Source organism: Octodon degus, unplaced genomic scaffold, assembly GCF_000260255.1.
Source record: "Octodon degus isolate 3935 unplaced genomic scaffold, OctDeg1.0 scaffold00074, whole genome shotgun sequence".
Taxonomy (NCBI): Eukaryota; Metazoa; Chordata; class Mammalia; order Rodentia; family Octodontidae; genus Octodon; species Octodon degus.
In genome coordinates this window covers 8,589,414-8,597,974 of record NW_004524650.1, presented here as the reverse complement: position 1 = coordinate 8,597,974, position 8,561 = coordinate 8,589,414, and positions in this window count along the sequence as shown.

Genomic DNA, 8,561 nt, shown 5'->3' with positions numbered 1-8,561 from the left:
ATGTGTTAATTATTGAAACTGTCCTACCAATTTGATTTGAAACTGTCTCATTGCTATTTGTTTATCAATAAAATTATGGGAAAAAAATCTTGCTTACTATACTTCAGTGAAAATTACTTTAAAACTTCCGTTATATGCAATCAGTTCAGTCTTTAGAGTTATTACCAGAAATAATTAGTGAGAAAAAGCATATGATTTGCTTACCAAGTTGGTATTAAATGCCTCGGAAAACATAGTTCATTTATTTAGTGTTATTAAAAACACACTGTTATTCATGTAAAAATAATTGCATTTATTATCTTTTTCTCACAGTATAATCCAAATATTCCACATAAATTACTTTAAAATAGTACTCAGCTCTTCTCTATATCTTCCCTTCTCTAAATGGAAATTCACTTTATTTTCTAAACAGAATTTTAGTAGACTTCACTGACATAATAAAAACATGATCTCAATTTTCAGATCTCTTTTCTTAACAATATTTGTTCTTTTTTTCCTGAGACTTTGCTGCCATTTTAAATAAAGCTTTTCTCTGGGAATGTTGTTACCTCAGAGACATCAGACCTTCCTGCCATGTTGAAGATGAGTCCATTCACTCTTCTCATTTATTTTTGATTGTTTCAGACTGAATTCAGCTCTTGGCATTCAGACGCATTCTCAAAAAAATGTGTTATTTACACAGTTTATAGCTACCATGCTAGAAGAATTACACTTAAAGAATGAAGACCTTGAAAGTTTAACCATCATATTTAGAACTGGCAATTAACCAGAGTGGAGAAATATTTGTTTTGGAAAAATGATTACCAATGAAGAACCAACGTGGTGAATGACATCAAAATATCATTAGACACAAGCTCTTTCCTCTCAGTGAAACAGCCTGGCCTCTGGACCCATAGAGAAAAGCCCACTCCAAGCTGCTAGTTTTTGTTTTGCCTCTCAGCACCTCTGCAGTCATAGCCAAAGCAAAGGAGAATATTGCATGACTTCAGAAGAAGGCTAGCCACTTTGCAACATCTTCAGGAAACTCTGCACTCCCCTAGGTCTTGCAAAACTCCTGAAGTCTTGTAGACTAAATTCAGGTTTTCAGTCACCTCACTCTAGTTTGCATAATTAAAGAAAGTGGAAGCTGGTTTTCTGCATGACCTTTGACCCAACCAAGCTCATAGGGCCTCTTGACAAGAATAAAATGGCAAATAATGTATTACAGCAGTGAATGTATTTATTTAGATGAGCAGGCAAAGTCAGGGCCCTGGATGTTCATCTGACCTACCTACTAGAACAGATCAACCCAGACAGTGTCTACATAATGAGGTACTGGCTTGTTTTGAAGCTGACATACATATAACTTTGTATTATTTCATGTAAGACTATCCAGAAAAAAACATTTTCTAATTTCTTCTAACAGCTTTATTTTATTTATTTCTTTTTTGATGAATCTCGGACAGGGCCTACAGGGTCTCACTACGTAAATCAGACTCGTAGTGATTCTCCTGTTCTCAGCCTCCTAAGCACTGGGATTACAGGCGTGTACCACCCCACCCAGTCTTTTATCTTCATTTTTGATATATAAAAATATAGCCTATGATGTTAACTTGCTTGTTCCCACATCCTTACCTCTTGTTCCCACATTGTCCCATTAACACATTACCCATCTGTACACAAAGAATCTTTTGTCTAAAACAGAACTTTCTGACCCACTTCTATAAAGATCAACTGGAGTAGCTGTAACATATTCAGTATTGAATATCCACATAGGATTTTTTGTAGTCTTACTAATAATAAAAAGAATTTGAAAATCACTGAGCTAGCCTAAACCCCTCACTGTAAAAATGTACAAACTTAAGCTGGGTATAGTGGCACACACCTGTCATCTCAGCATTCAGAAGGCTGAGACAAGAAGATCAAGGCAAGTTGAAGGCCAGCTTGGTCTACCTACTGAGTTTGAGGCCAGCCTATACTATGTAGCAAGACCTTGTCTCAAAACAAACTAAAAACATACAGACTTAAGATCTGGAGACATCTACATGAGGCAGGGTCAGACAGTTTTAGAACACCAGTTGCTAGAACCCAGTTCTCAAACTCTTTGTCTATGGTTAACCCTACTTTTTTTTTGGTCTTTTTTGAGACAAGGTCTCACTATGCAGTTCAGGCTAGCCTTGAGCTCACTTTGTAGCCTAGGCTGGTCTTCAACTCACAATATTGGAGGATAAGGATCCTCCAATATTCTTGCCTCAGCCTCCCAAATGCTGGGATTACAGAACTGTGCCACCACACCCAGATGGTTAACCCTACTTTAATTTTTTTTTTCATTTATGTATTTGGTGTGCAGCTCAGACTTGGTCACTGGTACAGCATGCAGAACCAGGGATCAAACCCTGGTCTCTGCACTTGCCAAAGCAAGCGCTTAGTCTGCTGAGCTGTCTCACTGGCCTACTAACCCTACTTAAAAAAAAAAAAGACATCAAAGCAAAAAATCATCACAGTGAAGAGACAAACCTATAGAATGAAATACCTAAAATCTACACATCTGACAATGTCTTAAATGTCCAGAATATATAAGGAACTCTTAAAAACTCAATAGCCAAAAAAAGTCTTAAAGTGAGCAACATAAATAAACATTTCTCTAAAGACATACAAAAAGCCAACAAGTATATGAAAAAGTACCCATCATTATTAGTCTTCAGAGAAACAAAATCATAATGAGATACCACTGAAGTCCAGTAAGAATGACTGTTACAAAAAGCCAAAAGATAAATACTGATGAGGATGTAGAGAAAAGGGAACTGTGTATACTGTATGTGAAAATATATATATTAGTACATGAATTATTGAAAACTCAAGGTTCTTCAAAAAATTAAAACTATAAAATGATCCATCAATCCCACTACTAGGTATATATCCAGAGAAAATAAAATCAATATGTTAGATACCTGCATTCTCATGTTTGCTGTAATAATAGCAATATTATGTAATAATTCTTCATAATAGCCAAGAAATAGAAACTGCCGTGTAATGCTAGTTAGCCATAAAAAGGAAGATTATTATTTGTGACAACAGGGATGGCAATAAATATCATAAATTAAGTGAAATAAGCACAAGAAGACAAATATTGTAGGATCTCACTTAGACAAATATTGTAGGATCTCACTTAGATGACCATTAAAAAGTTGATCTCATAAAAACTGTGAATAGAATGACTTACCAGAAGCTGGAGAGGGAGGGAGAGAAAGAAAAGTTGCACTTGACCTTAGCCAAAAGGCCAAGAAGCAATGAGAAGGAAAAGTAGATCAACAGATATTAACTTACAGTAAGATAGAAGCTCTTAATATTCAAGAGGTAGGTGAGGTATAGATAGTAGGGGAGCTGTAGATGACAATTTCATACCTCAAAAAGCTAGATGAAAGGATTTTGAATGTTTTCACCAAGAAGTATTTGAAGAGATTTTTAATTGGATTTAAACATTGTATGATAGGTACATATATTGAAACATCACATAATGCCCTATTAATATGTATAATCTTTTATGTTTTTATGTATCACTTTAAGTAAAAAGGAAAAGAACCAGTGGGGGGAGGCACAGCTCATAATGGGACTCTTTCCATCCAAACTCATTTGGGATTGTGGATAACCACCCAGCTGAGTGAGCTAAGCTGAGATTCCCTCACCATCACTGTGTTGCACACCGGGGAAGCTGAGCCTGTATTAGGGGAGCCAGTTTTAGTCAGAACACAGTTCAGTTTTTAAGGCTTAGGGGGTTTTGTATTTGAAGTCTCTAAATTCGGTTATATGTTCAGATACCAATGAACCAGTGTGAGCAGCCCTTTGGTTTTAAGAGTTTGGGAAGAACTCAGTTAATTTAGGAGTTTCTTAGGAAAAGCCTCTAGCTCACAGAAGAAATATTTACTAAGTGGGAGAGGAAGGTATTACTGAAGACTTTTCTAACCCTTTTCTGTAAGAATCAATTCAATAAAACCAGCAAACATACCTATCACAACTTTGTTCTGTGATTAAAGCCTTGAGTTTTTTGTGGAAAGGACCACACCCTTGTGTTGGCAACAGAAGCCAAGATTCCAGCCATTTTTAGACTAAATACTTTTTCTAGTATTAGTTCTTGGGTTTGTGGGGGTTTTTTGTTTTTGTTTTTAATCCTTAGAATTTTCTACATAATCATGTCATCAGCAAATAAAGATTACTGTAATACTTTTTTGGCAATCGCTGCTTCTTGTTTTATTGCCCTGGCTAGGACCTTCATAAAAATACTGAACATTAAGGGTGGGGGTCCTGTTCCAGTCTTAAAGGGAAGGTCTTCAGCTTTACACCGTTAATTATATCAAGTTAAGTTTTTCATAGAAATTCTTTATTGGGTTGAACAAATTCCCTGGTATTTAGTTTGCTAAGAGATTTTGGGTTTTTTAAGTCCTAAGTTTTGCCCAAGGCTATTACTTATCTTTTATTCTCATTTCTGTTGTTATAATTTATACTTAATGATACTTAAAATGCTAAATTAACCTTGAATTTTAGGATAAATCATGCTGGATCATATATACTTTCATTTTTGCTTATTACTATCTTCTGTTAGTAGTTGGTTATATGTTTTGCCTGATCTGTAATACTGGCTTGTAACTCTTATAACACTTTTGTTGGACTTTGAAATTAAAGTAATACAGGTCTCAATAGGAAAGTATACAGCTTAGTTCCAGTTTCTGAAAGTTCTGCCTTGGTGGAAGATTGATATTATTTCTTCCTTAAATATTTGACAGAATTCATGAATGATTCTGTCCAAGGCTTGAAATTATCTTTATAGGAAGACTTCTAATTATGAATTTAATTACTGTCATTGAAAATTATTACAAACAAAAATAGTGATTCCAAAACAAAAAGAGGGATAAAATTGTTTTCAGTAGTTTACCAAGCTATCTGTGGTCAGCTCAGGATTGGCTTGAGCTATAAATCAGGTTCACAGTGCTGGCCAAATAGCTCAGTGAATTAAAGCACCTGCAAGCAGGTGCAGGGCCTGGGGGTTCGATCCCTGGGCCTTTTGTGCCAGCCCCACCCCCAGGGTGCACTGAGACAGCAATTGAGACTGGATGTGGTGGTGCGCACCTGTAATCCCAGCACTTGAGAGGCTGTAAACAGGTGGATCACTATGAGTCTGATCTAGTAGCAAGACCCTGAACAACCTGTAAACCCTTCCCTAAAAATACAAAAATCAAGAAATCAGGTTCACATCCATTTGTTTTCTTTGCTAACTTAAAAATTCTATTTATTTATTTGGTACAGTCTTGCCACGCAGCTCGGACTTATAGTGATCTCCCTGTCTCAGCCTCCCCAGTGCGGAGATTACAGGTGTTCGCCACTATGCCTAGTTTTGGTGGCCAGCACAGCATGCAGTACCAGAGATCAAACCCAGGTCCTTGCACTTGCCAGGCAGACAATAGTGCCACCAAGCTATCTCCCCAGCCCTAACAGAATCTTTTTGGGTTGTTTTGTTTTTGTTTTTGTGGAACCAGGGATTGAACTCAGGCCCTTGCACTTGCCAGGGAAGCGCTTATTCCACTGAGCCAGCTCCCTGGCCCCTAGAATCTTTTAATGAAAGACTTGTGCCAAAAGCTTTTTCTCCTCTTTTTTTTTTTTTTTTAAATGAACGCCTCTCTGAGATGTGGATCAAGGTAGAATTTATCCTCCTCATATTTTGTCCACTGCTCTTTAGGCAAGATCTGATGCTTCATGCTCAGGTCCAGGGCTCTCGTAATGCAAAACATCTTGTCACTATAAACGTCCAGATGCCTTCTTTTTTTTTTTTTTTTTTTTTTTTTTTTTTTTTTTTTTTTTCAGAACCAGGGATTGAACTCAGGCCCTTTTGCTTGCCAGGGAAGCACTTATTCCACTGAGCCATCTCCCCGGCCCCAGGATACCTTCTTATGGCTTCTTTCATCTTAATATATTGTATCATCTCACATTAGGCCCAGTTTGTACGACTTACTCAGAAGACCTCGCTTTGCTCTCCGGTCAAGATCGGAGGCCGCCCAGCTGTTGCAGCATCAAGCTGGCAGCTGGAAGGTATTCGGAAGTGGTGTTACAGTGCTGCAGGGTTTTTGGCTTTTTCTTAAACTTTACTTTAAGAATAAGACTTGCATACAAGGTCTGATTGAAAAATATAATGAATGTTTAACAATATATTACAGCAAAAGACACACTGCCGTTTATCCCCCTCACTTTGAACATACTTATCCCACCCTTGCCAATTTCAGAAACAGTTCTGGAAGTCTTCCTTCATGCGTGTCTTCAGCTCTTGTTGCTACCTCAGTGTCCTAAGTCTACTCAACATTTACCTTTCAAGTCAAAGTTACTTTGACTTTGGGGAAGAGGCACAGCCTTACAATGTCAGATCTGGTGAATAAGATGGGTGGTGATACACTTACATGTTTTTATGAACTTGCCTTTCCACTGGATAGCACTCAGCAACAGCAGTCACTATTTTTTTATTAAGCCTCATAGAGACACTCATTAAAGAAGACTTCCAGAACTGCTTTCAAATGGAATTAGTGTGTTTGGTGCAAGTGGCTTTAACAATGATTTGTCTTTTACTGTGATAAACTTTTTTTTTAATGTATTTAGTACAAGGTCTCGCTACGCAGCCCAAACTCATAGTGATCCTCCTGTTTCAGCCTCCCCAGCGTTGGAATTACAGGCATGCACCACCACAGTTTCCTTGGCGGGTTTGGCGTGCCCGGGGTGGGGACAGCACAGCATGCAGTAGCGGGGATCAAACCCAGGTTCTTCCACTTGCCAGGCAGGTGCTTAGACCACTGAGCTATCTTCCCAAATGTGATAAACTTATTTTTCAACATTCACCATAATTCTCAGTCATCTTTTGTATTTTCGTTCTAAGAAGTACAACTTATCCTTGCAATTTTGGTCTCTACCTTTTCTAACATGATTAATCAGTTTCCTGTGTAAATTCTAGAAAATAAAAGTTGATACACCAGACAACCGTATTTTGTTTGAAAATTGTGTCAAAATTAGATTAACTTTGTAGCATTATAGAACAAAATGACAGAAAAAAATGCCCATAACACCCCTTTTTAGGTATTCAGTACTATATTTCCCATCTGAACTTTTAAAGCTATTGTGCTAAATCAATACTCTTGCAGATTATCTTGTCCTGCCTCATATAGATTCATAGTGTATAACTAACTATAATCCTACTAAAACATTTACACTCATGATATTATTCTTTACTGCACTACTGATATTAACTTTACTGTTTAATGTACAATATTGAAAGAATTAATGCAACAAAATAGTAACAACAAAATTTTTTCAGTGGAGATGCCTTAAAAAACTAAACATATGGGGCCAGGGAGATAGCTCAGTGGAATAAGTGCTTCCCTGGCAAGCGCAAGGGCCTGAGTTCAATCCCAAGTTCCACCAAAAAAAAAAAAAGAAAAGAAACAATCTACAACAAAAAAACTAAACATACCACTTGTTCCAACTACACCACTTGTTATATTCACAAATGGATGAAAATATATTAGTGAGACATATTTATAGCAGATAACATCCTAATAGCTAAGCTGTGAAAAATAGCCTGGATGCCCATGAATGGGTAAAGAAAACATGGTTTACACACACAATGGTGTGTTAATCAGTCATAAAGAACAAAATTATACCATCTGCAGAAAAATTGATTGACCTTGAGACCATAATGTTAAGTGAAACAAGCCACTGTCAGAAAGTTAAATATAGTATGTTTTCTCTTACATGAGCAATCTAAAAACCAGTGTGAGATGATGGGAGTGAGAAGGTGGACTTCCACATATAGAAGGAAGAGGAAAAGGGTAGGGAGGTAGTGGGAATGAAAATAATAAAATGATAGAAATAGATACACCAAAATGAGTTTCATTCAGCATTACTAATAGCAATTAAAAATATTTTTAAATGCAGATTTTTATGACTAATATTTTAACACTATCAAAATGAAACATATACAGAATAATGATTGATAACTAAAATTAGCAGTGATGAACTGACCAATATACAGTCCTTATAGTAAATGTCATGAAACAAGAAAGTAATAAAATGGCTATGGAAATCCTCATTAACTTTCCATTTTAAATTAGTTGAGTGAATATGACAGAATTATGTCATCAGTTTTTCTTGTCAGAAACTAATTTCATGAATTACTTTTGCAAATACTTAGTCCAGGATATGTGTTTATACCTCTACTTAATAGTAATAATTGCAGCTTTGCAGTGCCAACTATGTTGAAGGCATTTAATACCCATGTAATAAATTAACATTTATAAGTTTTGTTCATTTGTTAGGCATAATTTTAAATTCTGAGGATATAACAACATATTGTTTCTATTATAGAGGTTCTCCCTCTCTAGCAGGAAAAAAAAAAAGACAAAGGAAGCAGGTAAGTTCAGAAAAATGTTATAAAAAATATAATGAAAGAAATTATGAACTAAGAAGTGCAGGTGCTACTTCAGGTTGTGGCCAGGAAGACCTTGCTGAGGTGATGACACTTGAACAGAGAGCTGAATGAGGAGGCGGGC